At 40.2% G+C, this 18,064-nt stretch overlaps 1 protein-coding gene and 1 non-coding gene across 2 annotated transcripts in view; one reads left to right on the top strand and one right to left on the bottom strand.

The window, feature by feature from the left end:
* LOC106656491 overlaps window positions 1-18,064 on the bottom strand; it is a 114,531-nt gene that overhangs the window by 74,596 nt on the left and 21,871 nt on the right. The window lies entirely within an intron of this gene.
* On the top strand, window positions 17,363-17,442 carry Trnal-uag. The gene has a single exon. It is a non-coding gene; the product is annotated as a tRNA-Leu (tRNA).

The following is an 18,064-nucleotide window of genomic DNA, read 5'->3' as shown; positions in this document are numbered from 1 at the left end:
TTCATTTATTCTGTTAAAGCAGTAAAGTTGGTATGAATCTTGTTTGAGACCGTCTGAAATCTAAATTTTTGTATAACACTATTGACCTACTTGTTCGACGAAAAAAATGTATGCGTTGTATTTATAGAAGTGCTAAATATTTACTTTTTATTTTTGAAACTCGCACTTGATAACCAGTTTTAGTTATGCTCAAGTTATCCCAATAAATTTAAACCTATTCGTTTGATTACATCTATAACTGATAAGCAGTTGAATAAAAATAAGTGATCTTTTTGTTGTTTTCATTAGAGATCAATGCTTGTTCTTTAAAATCAGTATCAAAATATTTTATTTCGAGCATTCGATTATTCAATTTTCTTCATTTTGTTCTCAGGTATGGCATTACTAAAAGTTTCATTATTCGTAAAGCCTGGCTTCAATGAAATCCAATACAGTTCATCAGATTGTAATGAGAAACTGCAGCTATAAAAAAAGTAAATGTTTGCTAAAACGATCTCTGCAATTGCTTCTGAAGAATCGCCGAACGGTATGAGGACTTTTATTTGAATAATGATTTATAACAAAATAAAAACAAAATAAAAACAACATTTGTTATAACATTGTCATCGCATCAAATTATTCCCTTTACAACACTCGATGCGTTATAAACATTCAATCATTGTACAAGTGTATAGGATTACAATTTCTAGTCTCGTAAATTAATCAATCAAATGAAAAACAATCACGTTAAAAATGTTTACAAAGCTCGCTGTTTCATTCATCCAATTATACAACAATTATTTAATTAATTAGACGAAAGGTATTAATGTGTGTTAAAAAAATATATCACATGCAAATTGAGCAACAAAATAAAAAAATTATTAGTACAGGTCCGGTATTTCCATATTCCATATGACTCAATTATACTAAACTGAGTTGAGATAGCGAAGTGTAACATTGTCTTCGAAAACGTGTCATGAAGGCAGTATTTAATTCGTGTATCTAATAGAAAGAATCCGAATTCGAGGAAAAGTACCCCACCTCCAAAGACTTGATTTGACTGAACGCAGCTACAGCCGAAAAGTTTGACCCACATCTATCACATGTGGCTTATGGTAAAGGCATTTGACTTTTTGACACGCACGCGCGCGCAGTTACCTATTGACCAGCGAGTGCAGTAGTATCCAAAAAAGACACATACACTTTCGAAATTCGAGCATTAGAACTCGAACAATATAACTTTCACTCATTTTCATCTCACGAATATACTACGGAGCACGTATTCGGTCTTGAAGTATCATTGCATCTAGGCTGTTCGTTCAGTTGGACACCAGCATTTGAGCTCGAAGCATCTAGTTAAACTTAAATTTTCAGTTGCTTTTTTTCATTCATTTCTTCTAACACGCTCTTAGAACAATGAACAACAACATGAATATAAATGTGGTCAGTTTAAATGTGATCAGGGGTATAGAAAGGCAGTTGCTAAGGCAAACAACTTCAATGGTTTACCAGGGTACTTGTTCACTTCCAGATGATGTATTATTGGAACAGATAAAGCCTCTTTTGCATCGGGACTCAGCGAAGCCTTATCAATCTCAAACAAGGTGCAAACATCACAACAAGATGCAAGCGAGGTATGGCAAAATAGTTAAACGAAGACAGTCGATTGTTCGTAGAGTGAAACAAAGGATCGACAGGCTGTGCGAATCACAAAAAAAAAAAGAAGAAGCAAAGGCCATGGCAACATTGAGACGACGGATCGGACGGACGGATCCGAAAATCAAAGCACTCGGTGAGTACACACAATCGCGTGCCAAGGGTCTGGAGGAATCATTTGAGCAAATGCGCCTCGAGAATACAAGTCCACTGTACAACGAGTCGGAGCAGCAGCAAAGTGACGGACAATCGAGAAGTTCAAGTTCAAGTTTGAGTGCCGAAGAAGAAGAAAAATTGTGTGAAAGATTGACTACTTTGGCATGTGTCTTGCCAAAGTAGCACCCCTGGTATGGACGGCGAGTTTGCGTAGAAAAAGTAGTCGCCGCGCAACAAAATAGCTTACTCGACCGGATCGGTCTCGAGCCAAAGAGTTGAAAGAATTAAAAAGGCGCGCGTGAGTGTGTGTGTGCGTGTGCCAGAGTTAAGATCACCGTATGAATAAGTCAGCGACCATGTGCTCGTGTAAAAATGCAACGACTGCGTGTATATTTTCTAGTAACCTTGTGTGCGTGTAATGTTTGTGAAATTTGTTACTTTAGTAAAAGCATGCTTGTAAAAAATATGATGTAAAATAAACGAATTATTAATAATCAATTTTAATTTTTGGCTCAGCGTAAATAATGCGTGCTTGTAAAAAAAATGTTATGTAAAATAAATAAATTATTAATAATAAATTTTAATTGTATTCAATTTCACCCACGATACTTGCTTTGAACAATGTCACAAATTTAATTATTCATTCTACAATTTTTCTCACTCACAGATACGATTACGTAAGTTAAATGTCTCGTATAAGATAAGAGGCGCGGAGTCATTAAAAAAAAAAAAAATATCTCAAATGTCAAAGTGTATAAAAATTCATGCAAGGGTACGCGTGCACGGTAAATTATACCCTTTAGCACAATTCGTTATCAGCTTGACTCCTTGAGCAGCTGTTTTTTACTCGATCTCTCTCTCTCTCTCATTCTCTCTCTGCCTCACCCACGTGTTCTCGTACGCATCGTCAATTAAGACGTGAAGAAAAAAAAATTGCTCATACATACGCACGCAGCGCGAGCCCATCGTCGTCGCGTAGGGCTGCAACAGCAGCAACGGCAGCCACTTAGCACACTCTCTCTCTCTCTCTCTCTCTTTGCAAAATCAAGTGTTTCATTAAGGCGAAAATGCGTACGCGCTTGTGCGTATTCAAACGGCTTGTATGCTATACGTGTGTGTGAGTGTAAGCGCATACATCTATATCGCCACGCGGAATCGGAGAAAGCCACTTCAGAGCGATCTATCGCTTTTGTACACACACGTCGTCGTGTGGGCACTGCATATACACACAGCCAAGGGGGAGAATGAAACAAAAACACTGGTGGAGGTTTTTTTTCTTCGTGCTCGCTCAAAACCCTTTGATTATTTTTCAAGGATAGTTACGAGAACGCCGGCAGCATTTTTTTCCGGCTTATGTATACACGTATAGAGCGTATTAATGAGTACGGAGAGAAAAATGTTTGCACTGACTAATAGCGACGGCGTGAAATTTGTTTGGGAACGTGTTTCATAGAGTGGAAATAACATTTTATTTTTTAATTTTTTTAACATACATCGAATTTTGTTGGAAAATTGTTTATACTCGCTACACTGAAAATGTAAAATAGCCCCCCCCCCCCCCCNAAAAACCCCCCCCCCCCCCCCTAGTCCTGATTGTCCGAGCGATAGTTTCTGGAACGCTATATAGTACAAGCGATTCTAGTACGTGTCAATACTATACTACTATACATAAAAATGAGATGTAATACATCCGGTGCACAACAATAAAGGTGTGAGTCTAGTGGTGTGAGCCGAAAAATCTAATAGCAGCTACTATTACACTCGCTAGGTTCACTGTAGCTCTCTAACAGACAATACTATTTGATACTTTTAGTGTATGGTATATAAATTTCAGTGTGTGACCGAACGAGTTGTATTTTGAAAGTAATGTCTTATCTAATCTTACTTTGGGCATCTGACACTAAATATTAATGAGCTCATATATATTTTAATTGAGTTCTAAAGCAAATGCTGATTATGAAATTATACATCAATTTTTACACTTTTTTTTTTGTTAAAAATACCCTGTTTTTTATAAGGTTCACAATAAATGACCAAACCTCTACATTAAACTATCAGCACTATTTAATATTTATCTAATAAATAGTACCTGACACAATCACATCAAGAATACTGATAATGAAATATCTACTGCTATAGAGAATGATAAATTTTCCGACGAACTGTTCTGAAATTTATGTGAACATTTTTTTCTTAGTTTCGTATGCTCGTTGTTAAAAAAAAAATTTTTTATTTCAAAAACTTGTTGAACCGTGTATAATACAGTTTTCAGCAGTCGAGTGTACGTGCGTCGCGTACAACTACGTCGAGCAGCGAAAAGCTCGCATACGCGCAGATAAACATCTAAATACAGGAAAAGCGTTTAAAGCCACTTTTTTTGCCGCTGCCTCGTGTTGTCGTTGCGCCGCACTCATCGACCATGCCTCGCGGAAATTTTTGCTTGTCGTATGGTGCGCAGTAGTACCTAGCCCGCGAAAACATGAAGTTGTTATTTTTATGAGACACCGAGAGAGAGAACTACATACATACCGCTTGTGCGCGCACTTTTATACCAGAAAAACAATGCGAGAACAGTAGGATAAAAACGTAAAACCATTACGGGTTTGCAGCTCGTTGTTGCGCTATACACAACAAGATGCTTTTCACGTGGCCGAGAGACGTCGTGTTTATTTTATTTCATTTTCATGCTGCTCATCGCACGTGCGAAGCGACTTTTACAAAAGTCAATCGTTTTAATTCATCGGCTTTAACTGAAAAATGTGTAAAGCGAAAGAGCGCACGGCTTTAAACTGTGCGCTCCTTAAACTTTTATATTTAAAAATTGTCACTTTTTTCACGGAAACTACGCGTGTTTAATTTAGATTCCAGAAGTTTTTTAAATTTCGTTCAACATTCTGTTCAGAGCTATCCCGCCATCGAATAAAAAAGTATACCGTAGCATGATAAACTTTTTAAATATTTTACTCGTTTTATTTTAATCAAAATGATGGCTGTTGTAGTAAAAAAAAAAATCAAAATTAAAACGCTGATATTCACCATCTCAATTAGTCCATGCCGCACATGTGACACATAACAATTCTATAACACCGTTTTATTATATAATACGCGTACTCGAATTTTATGTCATTCAATTTCAAAAATCCGCTACCAATAAATTCATACATGAATGCTAATGAAATAAAATATTGCCCAATTTCGACGTGAAAAATTGTACAGCAAACCTTTTTCAACCTCTTTTTTATTTCTGATCCAATAAAAATGGCAGTCAAATCAAAACACAAAACAACATGTGAATAAAGAATTTTTTATCGCTAAAGAGAGTTGGGTGCGATTGACGCTTTGATGCAGAATTTAAAATTTGTCGGAAATGTTTGCAAAACAAGTCTGTTGTTAATGGTATCGGATTTGAACAAAATGATTATTTAGTTCGAGAATCGTCGTGATTTTTTAAAATATACAGTATACGCATTTCTGCAATTATTAGAGATTATTTCTAAGTGCTTAGCTTAATGGTCTAGTTTTTTCATTTTTTGGCTGAGATAAGTATGTTTAAATTTAGAATCATTAAAGATTAAACAGAAAATACGAATCTTAAATAATTTTAAATTAATTGACTGTTTCAGATGAAGTGATGAACATGTAATAATTGTTGGTTTTTCATATAATTAGACACATTCGATAGCCTTCGCGCGTCGAACACTTGCTCTAAATTCAAAAGTTAAAATGCATTAGTTATGTGTAGATACTTCAAATATGCGTTAACTGCCCAAAAAATGTATTGAAATTCAATCAAAATTAGAGACAGCTTCCAGCGCCAGATAACGAGTACCTTCGTATGTAAATCTGCAAGTGGCAAAGAAAAAATAACTGTATAAGTATAAGCACGGATTTTAAGCCGGTAGATAGCTGACAGATTTATCCTATCGGTATCATCTGTTCACCATATAAAAAGAGGACGTATTTTATCAGACGAACACATTACTTATAAAGCCGTATACGAGTACCCCACGAACTTCCTGTATTCTTGTTTTTTTGAACTTATTCGACAGAAAGGTGCATCAAACGCGAGGCTGTTATTATTGCCAGAAGGCGAGCTTCGAACGAATCACAATGCGAAACGACCAATGTTCAACCTTATTCACATTTTATCTGGTTATTACGTTTTTTTTATTTTTCAATGCCAACGTGCCAAGATTTTTTGTCGTTCATTATTATTATCAATGCTAAGCTTTCAGGTAACTACTACTCTCGCATCAACCAAGACTTTACATCGAACGTTAATTAAAGCGCACATTTCAAAGCCACGCTGCTCAGCGGCATTACAATATTCTCCATGAATTACGTCATTGCGCGCGCGCGCGTCGACTCCGAGATTATATTATTATACACTCATCGATACCGCTGCGTAACGAACTGATAAAAATGCATCGACGGCGAACTCGGCGTACGTAGAGTGGCATCTAAGAATATAAAGAAGAAAACAACATCGACTGCAGTCTATATACGACACCCTCGTCGTGTTATTCTTTTTACTTTTCTTCTTCTTTTTTTTTTATCCGCCACTTGCAAATACACACACTCGACCAAACGATACTTGAAGCAGCAGCAGCAGCACACGCACACGAGGGGGGTTGATGCACGCACGCCACCCCCGCGCGTACATACCCTCGAGTCCTCGCACGTATATACGTAATTCGCTGAGCTATATACGCGTCGTCGGTCGTCGTCAGTCGTCTCGTCGATACTGCATAATATGCACGGTACGTCGCTTCGCTCCAGTTAGTCATTACAGCTCTCTCTCTCTCTCTCTCTCTCTCGTTCTCTGGTCGCCGAAGATGATCGATAAAACAGTGCGTATGCGTGTACGGTATACAGCGGACGAAAGCTACACTACCCTGTACGCGCTAAGTTTTCTGCTCGCGCGGGGGGGAGTGCCGAATGTTACCCACGTTTCTTCTTTGTAGAATCGCTCGAGTATGATAATATACGCCGCTGCGTAAGGGCGCGCTTACACCCCTTTTTCCGCCGTCGATGACGCGTGCGCCGAGTCGATGCAGCACGGCGCGCTGTGCGTTAAGCTCTCGTCTCTCGCTGTGCGTGATTTTTTTTTTTTTTTTTTTTGTTTTAATAAATATACATTTTAAAATTCGAATCGGTACGTATTCGATCGTAATGCACGAACGCGAGCTTGGACAACGAATGGATTTTCGAATCCATCGTGCATTTTTCAAGAGATTAACTGAGTATTAACGTGTTTCGAGCGCCATGGAAATAATGTTATCGATTGAAACATTTTCGAAAAAAAGAATGAGAATCCGGATGGGAGGATGAGAGATAAAAACGGCTGCACCCACGTATATATAGCCTTCGAATTTTTTCGCCGATGTTTTAATCAACGCGCGGGGAACGATGGTTATCAATCGGGCGTGGGGCAAAGACGAAAATTCTTCGGAAAATAAAAGAAAAAAAAAACGTGCACCTAGTAAAAAAAAACGCGCGAGAAGTTATTTTGCCGTGTCGGCGAAAGTTAACCGCGCACAATTGATGAATATACGGAGTAGTCTCTCGATCGTTTTGCTCACGCAGTAGTCGCATTGCACAATAGACTCCGTATATAGGCCTTTTATTTTATTTTCTTTTATCATCATTATTATTCAAAGGGGTATGGTTTAAAAGCGTATACGCCTAAGCGCGTTACGCACCACAGTGCAGAGCTAGCTGGGCTAAAATCCAACTTTCTCTCGCGCGTCGTGTCCAAAAATAATTCAAGCGCGTTCGCGGCAGTCGCGCGCGGCGCGGGGTATATGCACGTATAAAGCCCTCGTGAATTTTCCAATAGCGCGTTTCCCGTGAAAATCGATTTCAAGGCTCCGCCGCTGGTTAATACATAATAAGAGGCCACTTGTTGCTCGTCGCGCGACTCGGTGCTTCAAGCGGTTCGCTCGCGCACTTTGCCGTTCGTAACCGCGCCGCGTGTGCGAGTTTTTCTTTTTTTCAATGTAGATGCACTCGTGTAAAAAAACAATCGAACAATTATGAAAACATAATTCAATGAATTACCGTTGAGATTGAGTTTTCAGAAAAAGTCACTGGGAATGTTTCTCGGTGCTATACCAATTAAGGCACTAGAATGTAACGGTATAATCGGTACGAATATAAAAGTGTAAGCTCGCTTTTTTTCTCTCTCTCTCTCTCTCTTTACGTCCCCCCGCTTTTCGGTAAATTTGATTAAAAAATACCGAGCGAATAATTACCATTACATCCGTTGAAAAGCTTTCCTGAATATAAACACACAGACACAGACACAGACAGACACACAAACATTCGCGCGGTGGCTTGGCGCGCAGTTGAAAAAGACAAACACAGGCTTGCGAATGAATCCCGAATGAGCTGGAACAGGAGCAGCAGCCACAGCCGCAGCAGCAGCAGCAGCAGCCCTCCCGATGTTCTACCTACCTATATACCTATACCTACAGCTGCTGTCGCTGCTGTTTAAGCGAGCTTTCTTTTTTTCCCCTCTCCTCCTCCTCTGGTTCTTTTTTTTTTCGTGCCGAAGGTACACGGAAAAGACCAGCAGCAGCGCCAGCGATGGGATTGAAGAGCTCTTGTTTGTTCGCGAATCAAATCCCTATCTCTCTCTTTCTCTCTCTCACTCGCTTTTAGATCGAGCGAGGCTACGCGTGGCTTCGGAAAAGCGCTCTATGTATATACGTAGGCGCTTAAATTTTCATCCAAACTTTGGCTTGCCGAGCTCGAGCTCAACCCCCTCCCCCCAATGTTTATGCATGCGCGCGCGCGGAGCTGATATAAGCGCAACTTGTTGGATCTCACGGAGCCTTTTAAATTATTAAACGCGAAATTTGTACTTTGAAGCGATCGCGCACGAATCTCTGTAGGTATGTATACCGTCCGATCGTCGAAATGTTGTCACACGTACTCACTCGCTGGCCTATCTGCACTGCGCCGAGTCATGTCCAATCTATTATACACGTGATCGTAGGATTCGGAATGCACAAAGAGTACAGTCGTTGCTGCGCTCGGCCGCCCGGATATAGTCTAGTCGTCGTCACGTTCCGACGTTCTTCCGACGACGCGCAGCTCCTCTTCTTCTTCTTCCCTATATTTTTCCAAGTAACAAAGCCTGAACGTAGTCCATAACGTCAGTCAGCATGGCCGCAAGGATACAAGGATGACTTCATCGCGCATATCACACGCATTGTTAAATTAATATCGAGTCGTCGACGCCGGTGAGTATTATAATATATTCGAGTGGCGGTGGCGGCGGCGGCAACATTCGTATAATGAAACGCCATCCGCATTTGGCTGCGCGAAACGTTAATCGCATTATTTTGGGACGCGCGATTTGCATATCACGACAGATCTTCGTTTCGTACAGAGAGAGAGAGAGACAGGAACCGGAGTTTTCGGACTATATATAGAGCTATTATATTGCGAGCGCACGGCGGTGTACTTGTATTGGTGCGGTCGCCATGACGACAGTACCGGCTCGCGGCGAGCGAACGGACAACCCTTCGCTCTCTCTATGTTACTATACACTACCCTCTCTAACGCTTTTGCTTCTGCTTTCGCCGCGCCGAAGCCCCGGCTTTTAGGCAGTCGAACGCTGTTATAAACGTATATAGGCTTTATACGGTGTGCGTGCGGGCCTTTTAACGATCGCGTTGTATATATATAGTCGACGACGTGGTGTTGGCAAAGGTTGCGCGCAGCTCGATATGTATAGACGGAGTTTCGGGTCGATTTTATTTTAACTATATATATATATATACTGTAACGCTTGTTTCGATGGTAAATTATGATTTCTCTTCGTTCTCGCTCTAATTGCCAACAACTCGGCAGCCGATGTCGAGTGCATATTCGTTCGGTGCATTTTTCACTCGCGGCACTTTATCCGCTGGCAGCTTCTTACGAATGCCGCGAGTTACTACTTATCGATCGTGATCGTTCGATCCTCCGCAAGCCCGAAGCAGATAAACTCGTTATAATTACTCTCGATTTATATATATCGATGCGGACAGAGATTGTACTTTCGTTTATTCTTCTTCCTTATTTTTTTTTTTTTTGCCCTCTACTTCTCTTCTCTTCGTCATCGGAAACTTCGACGCTGCACCACGAAAAAAGTTTCTCATTGAAGCTAGAAAAGAAGAAGCGAGTCGACGAGAGAGAGAGAAAAGAGACACGAGGCTGCTGCTGCTGCTGCTACCGCCGCCAAAGGACCGCGAGGCTTCGAGTTCTCTCTCGCGCGCGCACTGTAAATGTGTGCTGCGAGATATATATCTATAGCACATTATGTGCAACGCGCGAATCTCAAGCGACCGGTATATAGCACTTTATATCGCTCGAGATTATTTTTCAAGTGTTGTGTACTTTAATGAAACTTTGCTTTTAACCTAGCGCGCGCGCAAGAGAGAGAGAGAGAAATTCTCGAGGGTTCGGAAGCCAGAGAAAGAGGTATAGAATATATAGTGAAGGGAGGTACGAGAGAGATGGGCACTAGCTACTACTACTCTTACTCCTATACGACCGCAACAATTTCGCCTTGGGACTTTCGATTTTCGAACTTGCGCTAGCTGCTTTATCTTGAGTCTCTCTCTCTCTCTCTCTCTCTCTCTCTCTCTGCGAGCGAATCTGTTTTTCAATCGAAAATTTCATCAAACTTTTTATTTACCCTTCACTTTGTTAATTCCGATTTTATATACGCGCAGGCCCCTGTACTGTACTTCTTCGTATTATATGTCTTTGATGATACTTTTCTTCAAACTGCTAAGTGAACATCTATCCTATCCTCGCGGATCGCCCGAGAAATGACGAAGAAAGATGCACAACTGAAAATGGAGGAGCAGCATCTTTAATGCACTCGAGCGAGGCAACCTGTTTTTTTTTCTCTCTTTCTCTTCTTGCTATTCTCTCGCTCGACACACAGATTTTCCCAAAGATATACTCTTGTGTACTTGTGTATATATATATATATATATAGGTCTGCGACCTGCTCGCGCGTCTCGTGCGGTGAACATCAATTTTTTTCCTCCCCGGAACAGATGAGAGAGACCCGTATTTCTTGCACTGAAAGGTTTTCACCGAGACGTTTTGTATTTGCCAGCTATTGTAAAGTCGCAGCAGCAGCAGCAGCCAACGACGACTTCGAGACGATACGCCGAGGAGAAAATAGCAAAATCGAGATGTTACAGTGGCAAGCAGCGGCAGCAAGAAAAATGATACATCTTATACCCATTGATACGTGTAATCAGAACAACAACAACGATGACAACGAGAAAACGTAAAAAGTGAGTGCTGCTGCTGCTGCTGCTGCTGCGGTGGTGATATTCGCTCCGGAAAAATATCACCTGAAAAATGAGTGCCGTTTTGGATATATAGAAAGACAAAGAAAAAAGAGAGAGAGCGCGAGTGAACGATGAGCTTTTGTTCAGTACTCGCGCACCTTGATGCAATTTTTCGCCTCTCGCGTTTCAATGCCAGTCCCAAATTCAAACACGAAATTCTACTCTACTTTGTGTGTCAATACGTGTGTGTGTGCGCGCGCGCGTGCATCGCTCGCAATCTTGCGTGCCATTTTCCTTACGATATTATTATTTTTTTTTCTTTCAAAACGTATAGCAGTAGCGAGCTGCGAGGATATCCAATTTTCCGCGTCAGAGTTCGAACCCGATATGACGTTTCCTTCTCGATAAATAAATTATACGGAAACCTTCCGCTGTACTTACGTTTTACTTCGCTTCCCTTTTTTTTCTACGATTGAGCTCGATACCTAGAGACGTCGTCGTCGTCGTCGTCGTCGCCGCTGAGCGTGTCGAAGGATATCATTAATTTTTACGATAGTAAAAAAAAAGTCAGATCTCGATATAATAAGGACATTAGGTTTATCGATGCATAAATGTATTACGTCGATCTTTTTTTTTTGTGCAACTGACACAGAGGAATATCTTTCGACGCAAAAAAAAATCATCGTTATACTTACAGCTGCAGCCAGAACAGAGAGGGCCTCGATTCGCGCGACGCAATGAAAAAATATCTAGTTAAGAAAAAGAAGGAGAGAAAAGAATCCAAGACCTTTATCGCGACGAGGATCGAACTCTCTGGATGTTCGAGCGACACAAAAATAAAGGGGAAGAAGCGAAGCGCGCTTGGTTGAAGCACTAATTAAACTTCTCAAGACGCGGGTGATTAACGGGCCTGTCTCGATTTCGACGCTCGATCCGCGCGTATACCCGACGACGACTTTGCTATCAGCTCTCCAGCCTTCGCATGCATACGGCGCGGCGCTGCCAATTTTTTTGTTCTTTTTTCGTGTAATTTCTTCTTCGTACTCTAAATTGCTAATCATCGCGTCCGTACAGTGTCAATGACTCCTACACGCGTACAACAACGCCGGCGGGTATACGGGATGATGAAAAAAAAAAAAAATATATCAGAAAAAATTCACATTCATTACGTATCGTTAGTAGCACGCGACATGGCGTGTGTAAATCGAAAAGCCGTATACGTATAGCCACCCACACACACACACACACACACACACTCACTCACGTATGCACATCTTAATGTAAAAGTATACAACGCGCAGAGGGTTTTTTTTTCGGGATAGAAAAGTTTTTAGCTCGGATATTTACGAGCGTCGCGTAGAGCAACTTTTCCATCCCCGTGAACGAAAAAATACAATATACTGGCTGTTAGCTGCTGCTACTCGACGCGCATTACAAGTGTGCGTATAAGCTCTCGCCGTTAGTGATTTTCAACTTATACAAGGCTATTAGCTTAATGCTGGATTAAAAAGCACACTTTTTCGCGCGTCATATCTGGGTAGCACTTCATCGTATTATACGTATACGCGAGAGCTTGCGATCATTTTTTTTTCTTCTGGCGCCTGTGCGAATAAAGCAGAATACGGTTTACTGCATACACGCGTATAGAACAATATTATCGAGAGAGCCTATAATTTGGCCAATTACATCTACCCTCGCTCTTTTTCGCGTTCATAACGTTTTCGTTGTTACAAGAGGCGAACGATCGAGTCTTCGTCGTCGTCGCTCCTGTATATATTATAGTCCTGTGCCTCGAGAGTTCACGACCAGCACCGCACGCACCAAAGTTTATTATCGATCCAGACGTACTGATAGGAGGAGTAGTACAGTAGCACTACGTCGCGACCCTCTTGTGTGCGTGCGCTGCGTTTAGCGTTCGCTCGCGATAAAACGAACTCTCGCTTGCGCGAAACAAAACGGAGGATCGTGTCTTTCGCGCTGTTCGCGCGAGGCGATCGATCATTTCTCCGTGCGAGTCAAAAACGTTTTAATGGAAAATAAATGATCATTTCCCGATCATCGCAGCTGATGAACACGCGCGCGTATTAATACATTATTACATTTTACACGTGGACGCAGCTGGCAGAGTAGCTGCAAAAAAATATATCTACGTAAACGTATACAGGCGTATACAAAACGAAAGCAACGATGATGGGTCCGGAACTCGATGTATATAAAGAGCTCTCGCAGGAATGCTTTTCCCGGAATAAACGACAAAAAAAAAAAGAAAAAGAAGGCCGAGAGAATCGCGTGCGAGTTCATTCCGGGGGATGATACGTACGCCGCACTGCTGCTCCTCGCCCATGACGAATGTCCATTTGAGTTTATACCCGAACGTACGTACGCGTACGTATCGTGTAGCAGCGACGCGCGCGCTTACACCGAAACGCCATTTAGTGAAAAATTCGGTGGCGGCGGCGGTGGTGGTGGACGCACGAGGCGATCGTCCCTTTGATTTTGCTTACCCTGGATTTTTCGATCCCATCCCGAGGCCGCGGTGAATGCTGTAGTATACAATATATTTCGGGCCATAATTTTTTTATCAAACGGCGTGCGGCGCTCGGCTTTTCAATCGCGAGCGCTGGATTAATAAAACTGAAACGCGCGTAAAATTATTTACGCATAAATATCAAATTTGTGGCCATTAAAAAATATGCATAAAAAGGGCGGATATATAAAAAGCAAGAGAAACGCATTCGCTAACGATCAATACTACGCTACTGCGTTATCCTTTTAATTATTAAATCTACACGCAGAGCTAGGAGAAAGAGAGAGAGAGAGAGAGCTCCCCTCATTCATGTATCTGCTGCTGCTGCTGCTGCTGCTGCTGCCGAGCCCGCTCTTGAATTGCCTGATAATAATACGTACGCACGCGCTCACTGCACGCGCTGCAGTATAAAAAACTCCAAAGTATTTTACTTTTATTTTTCTCTCTCGCTCTCTCGATGCTTATCGAACGAACGAAGGATAAAATAAAAATATTTCGATTCGCGTTCTCTAAATGCGTATAGTAGGCGCGCGTGCGATTCGTCGCAAAAAAAAATTATATTCCCATCGCGCGCGCGCGAGGCATCCCGGACACCGGCACAATCGCGATGGCTCACTCGCATTTTATTATACATATTATATACTGATTTTTCGTATGAATTGTGCGTAATGCGCTCTCGGCTCTCTCGCGTATATATTATGGACGAATCTGTCCGGGGAAGTGGCGAGCTATGTGTAGCAGCAGCAGCAGCAGCAGTGGCGGTGGCGGCACATGTGCGCCGAACTTTTCCCCTCGATATACGTACACGCGTCCGACGCCCAGTGCTCTCTCTTTCTCTCTCTTATGGCTCATGTGTCTGGATGGATGCCGGGTGTATATTATAGTACACACATAGACACTGACCTTGAGCTAACCCTCGACCGTCTGCATTTGTGTGTGTAGGTACGATTGTGCATGGCTTCGAGATCGCGCAGTGTGCATAGACGAGAGAGTTCGAAGCACAACACAACACGATGAACGTCACCGACGCGCCGTGTCTATTTTACGACGTTGCGATAGGCTTTATGGGTCTCGGGTATTTATTTTCTCGTTTAATTTCTATTCTAGGTGATGTAAGAATTGATAGGTTGACGGTTTTATGCGTAATCAACCCAGTTAACCCAATTTTTAAAACCGCGTGCTTCGACTTATACAATTGTTTTTACTTTGTCATTCGGGGATTTACGGATAACAATACTCACCATCTAGTGGTAAAAGTGTCAAATACCACTGAAGTGATATGATTGCGCAATTTTACTTTTCTTATATATCAATCGATAGAATTGACCACTTACGGCTTTGACGATTGGAGAATACGATGATCTATATTTATACGATTCCTCAGTAACAATGTTTACTATTAGGATACAACATTTAAATTAAAATCGTTGACTTATAATATGATTTTTACTTTGCCACTTACTGATTTACCGATAAAGATACTCGCCATCGACTGGTGCAAATTATGTTATTAAAAATTATATTTTTATTTTATACTATTATTAAGTAATATTTCAACAAAAACTTTACTTATAATGATTTATGTATATACTAGTGTTCCACAACACGTACATTGTTCAATAACTGGTCCGTTCATAACACCATATTATGGCTATAAATATGTTTTTTTTTTCTTTTTTCAAGTGTTTTTTTTAACATTTACATTTAATTATTTGCTTCATGTATCTATTGTCTCACCAGTGCTTGCGTATAGATATCATTTAGTCCTTAATTGAGTGAGAAAATTATTAATCAGAGACTAAAAAAAAATTTGCACTTATGGTTTCGCTCAATTTCCATTCTTATGATTACTAATTGAAAAAAAAAATCATAAAACCGATCAAATGAACGCGTAAAAATAATTTCTAGCCTTTGTAGCTAATTAATTGACTCGTTCCCGATCGGAAAAAGCCTGATTCAAGCCTGATCTGATCATCCGGCCCGTATCAAAATAGCGATCCGGCCCGTAGAGCGGGGGTAATCACAGTNACACAGAATATAACGATCAAGAAACCAGTAAAAAAATTAAATTAACGATGCAAGTCCAAAAAATATCAACATCAAGTACGTATATGGGATTTCCAAACTTATCTGGAACTAATTCATGTTGGTTAAACTCTACGCTCCAAGTTCTGTATTCACTAGAAAGTTTTAATAAATTTATCAACAGTCTATCTCATAGTACTTGCGACATTTTAAAATACTTGAAAGAAATACTAAAAGTAATTTCTCAAGGATCCCAACGGGAAAATTCTATAGAAATTCTCTTATCGTAAGTACTCATGCATACTTCGAAAATCAAACAAATAACTAGTTGACTGTATTTAACATTAATTTTTATCTTACAGAGATTTAAAAAAAAAATTGGTCGCACTACCAAAAAAAAGTAGCCAAGATTCATCTTTTTCAGAAAATATTCAGCATGATGTCGCAGAATTCCTCACGATATTATTAGAATTTTTTGAAAATAAATTACAAGAAACGTGTTCTCCTGACGCACAAAATCATAATAATGCATTACAAATAGATCTTATACAGAAACTATTTATGATTCATATTTGTGAAACTTTCATGAGTGAATGTTGTTCTGGAATAAAAACATTTTCTAGCGTCCATACAATGCTACCGGTGTATTTACGCGAGACTGCATCACGAAAATCAGTTAATTTAATTGATTTAATTAATGAGACCAGTAAAGAGGTGCGATGGCTTGAATGCCAGAAGTGTGGTGAGATCAAACGGCATTTTAAAAAAGGTCCTTTTAAAATAATTAATCAGCCAGATACTATAATAATGCAAGTACACCGATACAGTATAAACAAGGGAAAAATTATTAAAAGAAAAGACGTAGTATTGCCAGCAGAAGAATTGGATTTTTCTGCTTATTTCGAGTGGGTTTCGTTATTTTATTTAGTCTATCGTGTTATAACATTTTTTTAAATTGATAATATTATTTTATATTACAGACAGCCGAATAAAAAAATTCCCTACGTGCTAAAAGGAATTATAGTACATGAGGGTAATTCAACAAACTGTGGGCATTATAGAGCCTATTGTTTAAAATCGGAAAATTGGATTTTGTTCGATGATGCCAAAATACAGTTAATTAATACAAAAGAGATTTCGAAACTACCATATGTACAAAAAAACTGTTATCTATTAGTTTACGAAATAAAATAAGTAGCTTTTTTTGAGATTTGAAGTTTCATGAATATATCATTTTCATTAAATTATGTTTATTATTGATGGATAAGTTAGGAGGATCGTATATAGAAATTACACTACGTGTAATCAGTTATGTTGGTACTAGCGTTCGGCACTCGGCAGTTTCTACCAAGCAGCAACGTGAGGAGACCTTAAAGGCTCGTTTCCACCTTCTTTTCACAACTCTGTTCATACTTGCGTCCGTTCACTCAAAATGTAAGGACTTACTGAGCTACTGTTGGCGCTAAAATCATATCGGGGGTTCTTACTGAGCTACTGTTGGCGCTAAAATCATATCGGGGGTTCTTACTGAGCTACTGTTGGCGCTAAAATCATATCGGGGGTTATGTTTACACTACCCTCCGGGCAAGGTCCGGGCCGGATGAGACCGTGATTACACCCGTAAAATACCCCTGATTTAGCCCTGATCCGGGCGCTTTTTTGAAGATCCGGGCCGGATCTTGGCCTGAGAGGCTGTTTCTGTTCGGGTTGTCATACAGGCAGCGTGGCCGAGTGGTCTAAGGCGCTGGTTTTAGGCACCAGTCCGAAAGGGCGTGGGTTCGAATCCCACCGCTGTCAAATCTTTTGCAAAATTTTACGAAATGACAAAGTTTTCAGAGTTCACAAAGTATTATAACCGACGCTAAAATATTACTTGAAACTAGATAAGATCGTAAAATTTTGTTTGTTTTTTATGTATATTAACGATATATAATAAATTTACTTTTACATTTTCATCCATCTTTTCGTTTCTTCGTAATTTTCTTCTAATAAAGATACTTCTAACTTTTAAAGACAAAAGGCGAGAAAAAATAAACTTCTTTTACTTGCACCTAAAATTTAGAATTTGTTGAGGGTTTGATTTTCATTATTAGTTACATTGATAGATGCAATGGTATAACTCATATTAGATTCGAATCTTGTGCGATAAGTATTCAATTTGTGTTGAGCTGGAGTTCGCTTGGGCCTTCTTTGATAATAAACGATACTGCACGACCCACATGCACACACACATAAAGCAACATGACTTTCCTTTTACTTTTATTGCGATATATCAAGCCTCTCTTTGTTCTTCGGACATCTCTTTCAATTTTCGTTTGGTTTTCGGCCTACACTTTGCGTTTAGCACGAGGTCAAGTCTTGAACCTATAATTTTTCTTGGAGTTAATTATAAGAAGATAACTGCAATGACGATGTCATT

The sequence above is a fragment of the Trichogramma pretiosum genome, unplaced genomic scaffold (assembly GCF_000599845.2).
Source record: "Trichogramma pretiosum strain Unisexual culture from Peru unplaced genomic scaffold, Tpre_2.0 scaffold20, whole genome shotgun sequence".
NCBI lineage: Eukaryota > Metazoa > Arthropoda > Insecta > Hymenoptera > Trichogrammatidae > Trichogramma > Trichogramma pretiosum.
Note: the sequence above shows the minus strand (reverse complement) of the source record. Positions and strands in the feature narration are given on the sequence as shown.